Below are 14,224 nucleotides of genomic sequence, written 5' to 3' on the forward strand. Positions count from 1 at the left end.
ATAACCATGCACGCACGCAGCATACAGCGGTGGAGACAATTCATTGGTCCACACAGTCAGACCACGCTCGAGGATGTCATAGATCAGGCAGGTGGCGCATGATCAGGTGCATTGCGCTTGTGCGTTCTGGAGTAACAAGCGAGGATAGCGAGGCTTGGCGGTCAGCCAGGGCACCATCTTTGGCTGACTCGGCCGCGCCTGCTTCCCACACTCCCAGAACTTGAAGGCAAGACCCTGTTGCTGAAGACAGAACATGCTTCCAACACAGGACTTGGAACACTGGAGCTGGAACTGACCTGGAAGCCTCTTCCCTGAAAATTAGCTCTCATAGTTTCAGAGGATTACTGTGCAAGCTAGTAAGGGAGAAAAATCAGTCAGTGGTCCAACACCAGCAATGAACAACACTAACAGTGACCTGCACAGCAAACTCAACTATTTCTATGGGTATGGCACTTTTATCTTGGGGATAATCAATAGCTATCTAATTGGACTTAAAGCCTGCTCAGTGGGTGGGAACTCATGTGAGGTACTGTAAGCACAGCCAAATACACATGGCTGGAGAGGTCACAGATCCTAAAGATAACCCTACATCTGTCACATCCCTAGACAAATGTAATTTCTTACTGTATGTTCAATATGTATCCTTATATTTACAGACAAATATACCTGTCATCATTTATTAAAGAAGCTTTTTAAAAAAATTAAAAGAAAGAAAAAGAAAGAAGAAAGAAAGAAAGAAAGAAAAAAAGAGAGAAAGAAAGAAAGAAAAAAGGAGCTCAGAAACTGAGAACATGCCAAAGTAAGCAGTAGGGTATGTAGGTCCCTGTTTCCCTAACTGTGAATAGAACAAAGAAACAGTAGTTCCCAAAACACAATGACCGCATTTAGATTTTAGACCATTTCACACTGGCTTCAATGACTCAGACCCATCCAAAGCTTTGACTCATAATCAGAACAGTCATAAAGTCTGGCGTTGACCATTTCACACTGGCTTCAATGACTCGGACCCATCCAAAGCTTTGACTCATAATCAGAACAGTCATAAAGTCTGGCGTTACATGTCTATAACCCTAGCACATAAGAGGCTGAAGCAGGAAGAAGAAAGGTTTGAGCGTCTTGGTGCATAGCAAGACATTGACTATAAAAGAAAAGAAAATCAACATCATAACAATCTTATGGCATCAGGTGTTATAAGGAACCTGGTCCTCAACTTCTCCTTGACATAGGCCCTTAAAGGACCTTAGGACTCATTTCTAGATCCAATGCAGATAATCTGAAGTGACCCAGATTATCTACACGAAACCAAAACCTAACTAAAACTTTTCTTGACAAAAAAGAAGTGGACTCTCCCATGAAGGGAGAGCTACCACCCAGCTGTTCAGTTTCAGAAGTGATCCTACTCTCCAGCATCCAGAATCTTAACAGAAAAATGTGCTGACTTGTCTCATCATCGTGTGCTGAGTTTTCCCTTATTGAAGGGGACATTAAGTCTCACTAAGCAAGGCTGTCTGTAGCTGCTGATTTGCAGCTGTATGTTGACGGAGATAACACCAGTAGAAATCTGGACGTGTCAGGCCATGGTTTCTGTCTCCTACACAAAAGACATGGTGATTAGATTGGCAGTTCTTGAGAAAGCACACTAATGCTGCTTTGCATTTTTTGCAGCAGATTTGGAATTAAAATATATATTGACTACATTTAACCAAGCCTCGGTAATAAAGCATTGGAACAAAGAAAATTGGGAAGTTAACTAAAATAATCTTATTTGAGGAAATGGTTTGATTTTCCTCACCTCTCAGAGTATAATAAATCTATTTCTAAGAAGACAAGACAGAGACTATGTGACTTACAATATGTATGACTTTTATAGAAAGCAGTTAACATCCCTGAGACCATTTCCTCACCTGAGAAAAAGGCACCACTAACTCCCAGCTCACAGTGTGTGTAGCTGCATGCATAATTTATTGGCCTCTGCCCTTGACTGTGAATCTGTGGATTGCTTTACATTAATACCCCCTTGAATTTCCTGAAATTATGGATGGACTCAAACCTGGAATTGTGAACCAAATCAACCCTTTCGCTTAAGGTTCTTTTACCAGGATGTTTTATCATAGCAACAGGAAATGAAACTAAGACAGAAATTGGTATGAGGAATGGGGTTGTTTGTATGATAAACTTGACCATGTGGCTTTTATGCCTTTGGAACTGTTTTGTGCAATGAATGTGGAAGAGTTTGGAACTTTGGGCCAGAAAAGTCATTGAACCCTGGGAGCAAAGCTTAATCGGTCATTCCTGTGGGGACCTGGAAAATAGAAATGTTAACAGAAAAGCATACAGTGGAGACTTGGCTCATGAGGTTTCAAATGGGAATAAGCGCTCTACCAGGAACTGGGCTAGAGGCCATTTGTGTGATATTTTGGAAGGGTTGCAATTCCTCCACAGATAACCTAAGAAGTCATTACATGAAGCTGTGAAGATGAAGCCTAAATTGCAGTGGAGACCCCAGGATACTGAAGATGTCGGACATCTACCAAGGAGGGATGTCAGTGTGAAGTACAGCCAGCCTAAGAAAAAAGTTTTAGGGCTAGAGAGCTGGCTCAGCAGTTAAGAGCAACAACTGGAGATTTCTGGACTAGCTTCCTAACCCATGCTAGATTAATCCTCTAGTGTAGTTTGTTAGACCCTCCACAGGCTGTCCCCACCCCCATCTTCCTCTGGTCTCCTGATCTGCCTGACACAGATCCTGCCCACCAAGTCTTGATTCCCCTGCAGTCTGAGAACCCCCAATCTCCCCACCCTCACCCTGTCCCCCTGCTACCCTTGGGCCCAGGTCTGCTTCTGCTCTTCTGCCACAGATCTCTAGGCTATCCTCCTAGTCCAGACCTGCCCACTGTTTCATGCTCCCTTGCACCCAGACTGGGTCAATTCTGCAGCTTCCTTTGTTAGACACTCCACAGGTTGTCACTACCTATGTCTTGCCCTTGGCCTCCTTGCTGATCTTACCTACCACACAAACTGCACAGGTAAGGCTACTACCCTGAAAGAACCTGGAGCACACACCAACTAACTTTTCATCCCTAAGCAAAAAGCAAGCAAGCTACATCAACAACATAAATAGAATCAAAATTCAATCAAACAAAGGCAGAATCGAATTTCTTATTGGACACAAAACCAACAAAAAGCATCCATGTGCCAAAACAGCAATGCAGAAACACAAATAATATGAAAAACCAAGAGACTATGTCCCCAACAAAACCCACCGGTCCTACAGAAGTGTACTATAGTGAGAATCACCCTGAGGAACCCCACATCTCATAATTTGAAAGAACAATCATAAACATGATCAAAGTATTTAGAGAAAACACAGACAGGGAGCAGTGTACACTGAGGTCTCTGGAGCTCCGTCTTGCATCAGCAGTGTTTGGACATACACTCTCTCAACTTTCAACTGCCTTCCAGACTTTCTAGTAGTCGCATCTAGGACCAACTTTCCTACCAACACTGTCGTCTTTGCAGTTATCTCTGTATTACCAATCAGCCATGATCTCCCAGATCAATCAGAATTATTCCACTGAGATGCAGGCTGCTGTCAACTGCCTGGTCAACCTGTACCTGTGGACCTCACAAACCTAGCTCTCCCTGGGAGACTACTTTCACTGGGATGCTATGGCCCCGGGGTGTGGGCCACTTCTGAAAATTAGCTGAGGAGAAGTGCAAGGGCACAGAGTGGCCACTCAACTTGCAAAACCAGTGCAGTCACTGTGGGCTCTTCCAGGATGTGCAGAAGCCATCCAGAGATGAGTAGGGTAAAACCCAGGAGGCCATGGAAGCCACCGTGACCCTGGAGAAGAATCTGAACCAGGCCCTCTTGGATCTTCACACCCTGGTTTCTGCCCTCATAGACCCCATCTCTGTGACTTCCTGAGAACCACTTCCTAGATGAGGAGGTGAAACTCATCAAGAAGATGGGTGACCACCTGACCAACCTTCACAGGCTGGATTACAGCCTTCACAGGCTAGAGTGCCTCAGTCTGTGCTAGACAAGTATCTTTCTGAGTGGCTCACTCTCAAACACTACTGAGAAGTCTCCATACCCTCCAAGGGGTGCCATCTTCTGCTTTGCACACCCAGTCTCCCCAGCTCCACCAGAACCTCTCCAGACACTAGCCAGCTTTGTAATGCCCCAGAGCCCCTCCTAAGCCTTGAATAAACTGAAAATAAATGTTTTTTTTAAATAGTGAAAAATAAAGGAAGAAAAGAAAAGAAAACACAAAGAATTCAAAGAGGACAGGCATAAACGTGTGCTGGAAGCTCAAGAAAATGCAAATATACAACCGAATAAAAACAATTAAGGACTTGTAACATGAATTTACAAAAGAGATACAAATATTGAAGAAAACCCAAGCCAAAAGGAAGATGGAATTTAAAAATTCAATTAGCCAATTTGAAACAACAGGCATCTCACAAAGTAGAATGAATGAAACAGAAAATAGAGTATCAAGATCGAACAACAAAGTTGAAGAACTGGACTCAAGCAAAGACTAGAAACTTTTTTAAAACACAGGAGTGGAACACATAGGAAACCTGGAACAAAATCATAGGTATACAAGAGGGAGAAGAATCTCAAGCCAATGGCATTGACCAGAACTTGAACAGGATTATAGAAGAAAAATTCCCTACTTAAGGAAAGACATACCTATACAGATTCAAGAAGCACAGAACCAGAACAGAAACCACTTAAACAGAACCAGAACAGAAACTCCCCACAGCATATCATAGTAAAAGCACTAAATGTACAGAACAAAGAGAGGGTACTGAAAATTGATATAGAAAACAAGTTACACATAAAGGAAAAACCATCAGAATTACAATTGACTTTTCAATGCAAACTATGAAAGCCAGAGATTCTGGGCAAAAGTATTCCCAGTTCTAAATGACCATGGATGCCAACCCCAAATACCCAGAAAAACTATCTATTATAGTTGAAGGGGAATGGAAAATTTTCCATGACACAAATAAGCTGAAAGACTATGACTGGCTGAAGACTGTGTGACTTCCGCCAAACCAGCCCTAAAGAGAATACTTGAAGCAATAAAAAACACAAAAGACAGGAATGAGTATACCCAAGAGGTTACAGCAAGAAAACAATGTATACAGAAACACAAAATAGGACTAAGAACACAAACAAATTAACAGTAACCAATACACACCTTTCAATAATAACTCTAAATAACAATGGCCTCGCCTCCCCAGTCAAAAGACACAGGTTAGAAGAGTAGATTAAGAGAGAAAATCCATCTCTTTGTTGTCTTCAAGAAACTCATCTCCCCTTAAAGGATAAGGACTACCTTAGGGTGAAAGGATAGAAAAAATATTCCAAGGAAGTAGCACTAAGAAGCCAGCAGCTGTTGCAATTCTAATGTCTGACAGAAATAGACTTCAAATGAAAACTAATGAGAAGGGATAAAGAAGGCACTTCATTCTAATCAAAGGAACAATGGACCAAAAAGATATTACAATCATGAACATATATGCACCAAACTATGGTGCACTCAATTTCATAAAACTAGTACTCAAGAACTATAAAACACATATTAACCCCAATGCAGTAAAAGCTGGTGATTTCAATACCCCACTATCTCCAATAGACAGGTTGCCTGGACAAAGACTAAACAGAGAGATATCTAAATTAAATGACATCTTACAAGAAATGGACCTAACAGATATCTACAGAATATTCCACCCAAGTACCAAAGAATATACTTTCTACTCAGCAGCCCATGCAAGTTTTCCTAAAATTGACAACATACTGGGACACAAAACAAACCTCAGCAAGTACCAAAAAATGAAATAATTCCATGCATTCTATAAGACCACAACACAATAAAGCTTATAATCAACAGCAAAAGAAGCTCTAGTAACTAAATGAACTCACGGAGATTAAACAGCACACTCTTGACTGATGAGTGGGTCAAAGAAGAAATTTAAAAAGAAATAAAAGTATTCCTGGAACTAAGTAAAAATGATAATACAACAAAACAAAACCTCTGGGACACTGTAAAAGCGGTCCTAAGAGAGAAGCTTATAGCTCTAAGTGCCTACATTAAAAAATTAGAAAGATCACATATAAATGACTTAACAGTACAATTCAAAACTCTGGAAAAAGAAAAATAAATGAAACCCAACCATAGTAGATGAGAAGAAATAACAAAAATCAGAGCATAAATTAATAAAGAAAATAATACAAAGAATCTTTTCTAAGGGCTGTATCTTTGAAAAGTTAAACAAGTTAGACAGACCCCTATCCCACTTAACTGAAAGAAAGAAAGAGCACCACCAAATTAACAAAATCCAAGGTGAAAGGGGAAAAAAATCACAACAGACACTAAAAAATCCAGAATATTACAAGGGAATACTTTAAAAACTTATACTTGCTAGTCATGGTGATGCACACCTTTAATCCTAGCACTTGGGAGGCAGAGGACGGTAGATCTCTGTGCGATTGAGGCCAGCCTGGTCTACATGGTGAGCTTCAGGCCTGCTGGGCTATATGGTGACCCTGTCTCAAAAATACAAAAAAAAAACTGTACTCTATTAAATCTGAAAATCTATATTAAATCTGAAAATCTAAAAGAAGTGGATGAATTTCTAAATTCATGGAAACCATCAAAGTTAAACCAAGAAGAAGGCAACAATATAAGGAAATTGAAACAGTAATACAAAACCTCCATGACTGAAAAAAGTCAAAGTCCAGATGGATTCACAGCAGAATTCTACCAGACATACAAAGATCTACAAACAATATTTCTTAAATTACTCAAAAAAATAGAAACACAAGCAGAACTCTCAAACTGCTTCTATGAAGCCAATATCACTCTAATACCAAAATCAGGTAAAGACACAAGATAAAAAGAAAACTATAGACCTATATCCTTAATGAACATAGATGCAAAAATTCTCAACAAAATATTCACAAATCACAGCAAAAAGATCGCCCACTGCAATCAAGTCGGCTTTATTTCAGAGATGCAGGGATGGTTCAATATACTAAGTCTATAAATGTAATAAATCAAATAAACAGACTCAAAGGGAAAAAAACCACATGGTCATCTCAAGAGATGCAGAAAAGGGATTTGACAAAAATCTAACATGTATTTGTGTTCAAAGTCCTAGAGGGAATTGGACTGGAGGGAACATACCTCAACATAATTAAAGCTATATACAACAAGCCCACAGTCAACCTCATCCTAAATGGAGAAAAACTGGAAGAACTCCAATTAAAATCAGGAACCAGACAAGGCCACTATCTCCACTCCTTTTCAATACAGAACTTGAAATTTGCTAGAGCAATAAGAGAGGAGAAGAAAATTGAAGGAGTACTAATTGGAAAAGAAGAGGTCAAATTATCACTATTTGCAGATGATGTGATATTATACACAAGAGATCCCAAAATTCCACCAGAAAACTGCTAGAAATGATTAATACTCTCAGGAAAGTGGCAGAATACAAAATAAACTTACAAAATCAGTAGCCTTTCTATATACCAGTAATAAGAAATCAGAAAAAGCATTCAAGGAAACCCAGGAAACCCTCCCATTCACAGTAGCCTCAAAAAAGTAAAATATCTAGAAATAAACCTAACCAAAGACATTAAAGAGCTCTCAGAAGACCCCAGATAGCCAAAGCAATCTTGGCCAAAAAGAGCAATGTGGGGAGGAATCACTATACCAGATCTCAGACTATATTACAGAGATATAGTCATAAACACACCATGGCATTGGCACAAAAATAGACACATAGATCTGTAGAACACAGAAGTCCTAAGCCTGAGTACACACAATTTTACAAAGGTGCCAAGAACACACAGTGGAGCAAAGACAGCATCTTCAACAAATGGTGCTGGTAAAACTGGATCTTTACCTGTAGAAGAATGAAATTGGACCCTTATCTTTCGGCCTGCACAAAAGTCAACTCCAATTTTATCAAAGACCTCAATACAAAACCTGAAACTCATAAACTACTAGAAGAAAACATAGATATAGGTGTAGGACATCAGTTACTCAGGCATGAAGGTCAACAATCAAGAAGTGGGACCTCATTAAGCTACAAAGCTTCCATATTGCAAAAGAAACAACCAAGGAAGTAAAGAAGAAACTCACTGAGTGAGAGAAATTTTTTACCTGCTACACATCCAACAGAGGATAATATCCAGAATATACAAAGAACTACAAAAACAAAGAAACAAGAAAATAAATGACCCAACAAAAATGGGCTGTGGATTTGAACAGAGAGTTCTCAAACGAAGAAATAAAAATGGCTAAGAAACATCTTAAAAAGTGCTCAACATCCTTAGTAATTAGAGAAATCAGATTAAAAAACACTTTAATATTCCATCTTTCCCCAGACTGGTTAAGATAAAAAGAACAAAAGACATCAAATGCTGGTAAGGATGTAGAGAAAGGCAATGCTCATTCACTGCTAGTGGGAATGCAAACTTGTGCAACTCCTATAGAAGGCAGGTGGAGAACTCTTAAAAACTAAAAATGAGTCTACCATATGATCAGGTTATATCACTCCTTGACATATATCCAAAGGACTCATTGTACTGAAGAGATACTTGTACATCCATGTTTGTTGCTGCTCTTTTCACAATAAGTAAGAAATGAAAACAACTTAAATGTCCCTCAACTGACAAATGGATAATGAAAATGCGGTACATTTACAAAATGGAGTTCTACTCAGCTCTAGGAAAGATGAAATTATGAAATTTGCAGGTAAATGAATGGACCTAGAAACTGTTATACTAAGTGAAGAAACACAGACTCAGGAAAGCAAGGGCTGTATGTTCTCCCTCATTTGTGATTCTTAGCACCAATCCCTCTAGATGTGAGTCTATATTCTGATGTAACCTCAGGAGCCAGAAAAATGGAAAGGAACCATGGAAATAAAAGGAAAGGAAGAGTCCAAGGCAGGAAGATAGTAGGAAACAAATGGTACCCAGGGGAAATGGAGAAATGGTGGTATTCAGTCAACTGGGGAGGGAGGAGGGAAGGACAGACAAGGAACCATGGGAGTAAAGGGGAAGAAGGAGTTGGAGGGGGCAGATAATAGGAGACAGGTATTATACTGGGGAAAATGTGAATATATTAACTAGGGAGGACAGAGGTTAGACAGAGAGAGAAGAGAGATAAATAAAGGTCAGGTGGTGTGAAAAACCAGAGAAAAATGTATTAGTTCAAAAACCCACTGAAAAATACACATATAATATCTGAACATGAATGTATGTGTATGCATGAAGGCTGTATATCAAGAAACACAATGCCAGACAGGAGAACCCTCCCTTCAAGTTGTTTGTCAGGGTAGTCCAAGAGACTCCTGAAATAACACCAATTATTGTACAGCCCTTGATTACCTTCCAGAACTTGAAGATAATATGCTATTGCTAAAGACAGTACATATTTCAGACACAGACCTCAAGCAATGAAGCTAGAACTGACCTGGACGCTCCTCCCTGAATAGTAGCTCTTATAGTTTTGAAAGATACTGTGCAAGATGCTAAGAGAGACAATCAATCAATAGTCCAACCCAGCTGTAAAGCCTACTAACCCTAACAACTGGCCAAGCAAACGATCTCTATTGGTGCAGTAGTGGCATTTTTATATAGGGGTTAATCAACAGCTGTCTAATTGGGCTTAAAACCCTCTCAATGGAGGAAATTCATGAGTGACACTGTAAACATGGCCAAATACCATGGCTGGAGATGTCACAGATCCTAAAGAAAACCCTATCTTTGTGATATCCCTAGACAAATGTAATTTCTTTCTGTATGCTAAATATGGATTCTTATGTTACAGACAAGTGTACCATGTACCACTCATCAAAGGAGCTTCTTTTTGCAACAGATGGAGCGTTTTACAGAGTTCCACAACTGGTTACACATAGAGAATATGTATCTAAGAAATGTCCAGCCCAAAGTGATACATCTATGTGGAACCTCTATACCTAAGGCTCATGAATCATAGAGAAACAGGGGGTAGAGAGAATACTAATACATCCTTCAACTCTCACCAGTGAAGCGTCTTCATGCAGCAGAATGTGATATACACAGAAGGCCACAACTGGCCAAGGTGTAGAGAATAAGAGACTGCAGTGTTGTGTGTCCCTGGACAGGACTCCCATATTAAACCTCACCCACCCAGGGTTCAGGGTCCACTATGAAAGAGAGAGTGGAAAGATTTTAAGAATCAGGGTTCATGCATGAACATATGGAAACCGAGTCTTTCAGGCCTCTGGGAATTTGCTCAAATTAACTTGTAGCAATGGTTACAGTGTACACAAGACCCATGTTGATTCAATCAGACAAAAACCCAGCACAGAACTAGGGAAACAGGGTACAGGCCCCAACCTTAGCTGAGGAACTATTGGCAACTGATTTCTGGTTGTGAGAGTTGATCCTCTTTAAGGGAGTGACTCTAGATAGGATGACTAGACTCCAACGGATGAACTTGCACTGAGGGACATCTGGGTACAAAAGATTGACTCAGTAGGTGTTAACATATATGACAGAGTGCATGAAATCAGGTAGGGGGGTAATGCAGTTGGGGGAGGGGGTCTAACTATGACTAAGTTGTATCATATGAAATGTACAAAAATTCAATAAAACTATACATTAAGGAGCATGAGAGGGATAAGAAGTAGAGAGTTATATCTTAAAAGTGATGCATTTGTGTGCCAAGTTGGCAAGGAGTGGTATTGCGATGACTGGTTTTATTTATCAACTTGATATAATCTAGGATGACTTGGAAAGGGAGTCTCAATGAGGAATTGTCTAGATAAGTGTGCCTGTGGCCTGTGGTCATGTCTATGGGGGATCGTTTTGATTAAGTTAATTGAGGTAGGAAGACCCTTCCATTATGGGGAACACCATTCCCTGGGCAGGGGATTCTGAACTTCATAAGAATAAAGAATGGAACACTAGTATGCACTGGTTCACTGCTCTCGCCCCTGGCTGTGGATGTGCTATGATAGGCAGTTTTAATTCCTAACACATTGACTTCCCTGATTTGATGGACTGTAACCTACAATGGTATACTAACAAACCCTTTCTCCCTGAAGTTGTTTTGTCAGGGCATTTTATAACAGCAACAAAAAAACAGAACTAAGACAAACACTGTATGATTCAAAATTTAAAGTACCCCACCTTCAAAGCACCAGTAGCAAAAGAAATGAAATATAAGGCAAAAAGCTGCTTTTACAAAATTTCTACTACTTCTTGCCAACTGATAATATGTAAAAATTAATTTTTTGTCTGACCCCTATTTCTCATTTTGTAACTAGAAAATATTTACAGTACTTCTATTCCTTCCTTTCTAAAAATGCCCACTAAGCTTGTCATTAGACTCTACACATGTCTGAGGTTATCAGGGCATCCTGTGAAAAGCCATTGCAGCGCATTAATTAAAAGTGTGATTGAAAAATAGGCACACCTAGGTTTGGACCTGTTACATTGACACGTTTAGCCTAGGTCTCTTTCCTTACATAGGAAACAAAATTTAATGCAAACTACCTTTGTGTTTAGCAAAGTGCAGCATGACAGAGGGTATAAACAAAACACAAGCTAACCTAAGCATACATTCTGGTAACATAGCCAAGCCTGAGAAAGCACAGCAGCAGAGCTTAAGTCTGTCACGGACTCTGTGTGAGGCAAACAGCACATCATACCATGCCCATCATACCATGCCCATCTAAGGCAAGTGTAATGTAGCTAACCATTAATTTCTAAATGTTGCTTCCCTTTCTCTGGCTATAAATGCAAACTGCAGGTGTCAGGGAATTCTAAATCAAATGGAAACCTGCCTGGTTCTAGAACATAATTCTAGTAATGAATTAAGCTTTGTCAAATTTAACCCATTGCAGATTTTTCTCCAACAAACCTCTCTTGACTTTGCCAATCTTTGACCTGAGTGATTATCCAACAAGCCTCCATTTCTTCATGCATGAAATGGAGAAGTTGTTGTAGTTATATGGTAGTATTCTTTTGAAGATTAAATGAAATAAGTATAACACCTAGCAAGAACTCCGTTTCACATCACTATTACTAAACCATTTATAATACTTCATTAGCAGACTGACTCACTGACTGTGAGCAATAAGGTATATGTTCACATAGGCTATTAATTCTGAATACAGATTCATTATTTTACCACATATCTTTCATTTTATACAGTGTTGCTGACATTGTTCCCTTTATATGTAAATCACATATAAATCATTGACATTTTACACCAAAATAGGCTCTGCTTCCAATCTGTTTAGATACCTCTATATAAAGAATTTTTCAATTCATGTTACATTTTTAGAATAGTAGACACAGCAACTACAAAGAAACAGCATTACAAAGAAACCTAAAATATATTCTGATCAACTACTTTAATCCAGCCACGGTTTCAGAACTGTCTGTAAATTCAACTGTGAACTACTGATAGCACCATCCACACCTAGAATTGCTTCACTGCCCAGTCCCAGCTGATCAGTGCTGTAGTCTTATCTAAGAAACAAAGCCCATGAATTTCCAGACCCGAAGTGGAAAGAGATTAACTCTGCCCTGAAGATAAACTGCTTCCCAGAGTTTCACCTCCAGACATCTAATGTTTTCCCTGTAATTTGCCTGAGACCAGAACAGATATGTCAGTAACAAGGATAATCAATTGCTCTAAAGTCCCAATGTTAAAAGGGAAACTATAGGTTAGGATCTCTTCATTGTAACCCAGATGTCAGCATTTTTTAACATTGCTCACAATGACTTTTCTGACATCTAATACATTCTTGGTGAATGCGTTTAAAGCAGGAGAAGAGGCCCATGCAAATCAGTTACCATTACGTAATGTAAAATAAGCAGAAGTGTGGCTTCCAGGGCTACTAACGAAGCTAAGCCAGCAGCTGTTGCTGGGCTGATTGCCAGCATCAGTGGGAATCTGACATAACCTTTCTTTCTTTTTCTCCCTATATTGAAATAGCATATAGGTTGGGAAATGTTCTAAAACAGCAACCAAAGAGTGCTTAAGAAAGCTGTACTTTGCTGCTGTCTGCTGGCACTCTTGGATAAGAAACATCTTTCTCTCCCTCTCCTCTGATTGGGATTGGACAGTCTCTGTGCTTCCAGCCACCCAGTACACTACACTTGCCAGAAACTCACTGGTCTGTCTCCATCCCAGAAGCTTTGGTTATATTAGGGAGGAAGGAACTCAGGACCCTTTGCTTTGGAGGAATCCTGGGAGCAGCCTCTTGTGCCACTGTCTCAGCGTGAAGGATTTGCTTTTTTAATTTTATCTTATCTCAGTCACAATTATGCATTCTTTATATCCAATTCATCTATTATTAGAGGATTCATGGGCTTAGCACCAACTTCATAGTTGAACAGTTGTAGCTAGAGGAAAGTTTATTACTCATGCTGAGTCAAAACTGGCTTCTGAAATGTTCAGTTTTATACAACTTCTGTACTTTACTTCAGAAGAATTTACAGTGTGAAGTACTCTGATAGGGAAACTCCTTGAAGGGGATAGATGCTACTTTAAACTCTTGGCAGGGTGGTAGGCACTAAACACCAAAGAGGCATTTCAGTAGGTACTGGGGTCCCAACATCCTGGGGTGCTGAGGCAAATTTTCATCCCTCGCTGAATCGGTCCAGATTGCACAATTGAGTGGAAATAGAAAGCTAGTATTTTGAGGTGGCTGATTGCTAACTCATCTCTGAAGTGACTTTTTCTGAAATAATAGATAAGTGAAATATAAACATATACTGAAATTTTCAAATTAAGCTTCATAGCACTGAAAATGGCTCCAAGGAACTGTTTCCTTCATCTGTGAATACCCTGCAGGGCCCAAGTCGAACCCTTTTCTGCACCCCACCAGTCTTGGCCCCACTTAGACTGATCAGGCCCCTGTAGTGTTACTTCAGTGTTACCATGAGATCTTTATGAGCATCTGGGTAACACATGATGTTTGACAACTGCTAGGTTGTTTCAAAAACTACTATTTACCTCATAAAGACCATGTTGAGTGGGACTTTTATTTTTAAAAACCAAATTCTAAAATTACTTCTTATTTAACCTTGGACTTAAGCTTTCTTAAATCCAAAGGCAAGGTGGCTGAACACAGCTGGCCTCCCCAGCTTCACAGGAAGTCTGTTCCACTCAAGCATCATCCTAGAGCTAAGTTATTCCTC

At 39.7% G+C, this 14,224-nt stretch overlaps 1 pseudogene; it reads left to right on the forward strand.

The window, feature by feature from the left end:
- Positions 1–3,540: 3,540 nt before the first annotated feature.
- LOC103743203 lies at positions 3,541–4,081 on the forward strand (annotated as a pseudogene).
- The last annotated feature ends 10,143 nt before the right edge of the window (positions 4,082–14,224 follow it).

This window comes from Nannospalax galili, unplaced genomic scaffold, assembly GCF_000622305.1.
Source record: "Nannospalax galili isolate Female #2095 unplaced genomic scaffold, S.galili_v1.0 scaffold40, whole genome shotgun sequence".
Lineage (NCBI taxonomy): Eukaryota > Metazoa > Chordata > Mammalia > Rodentia > Spalacidae > Nannospalax > Nannospalax galili.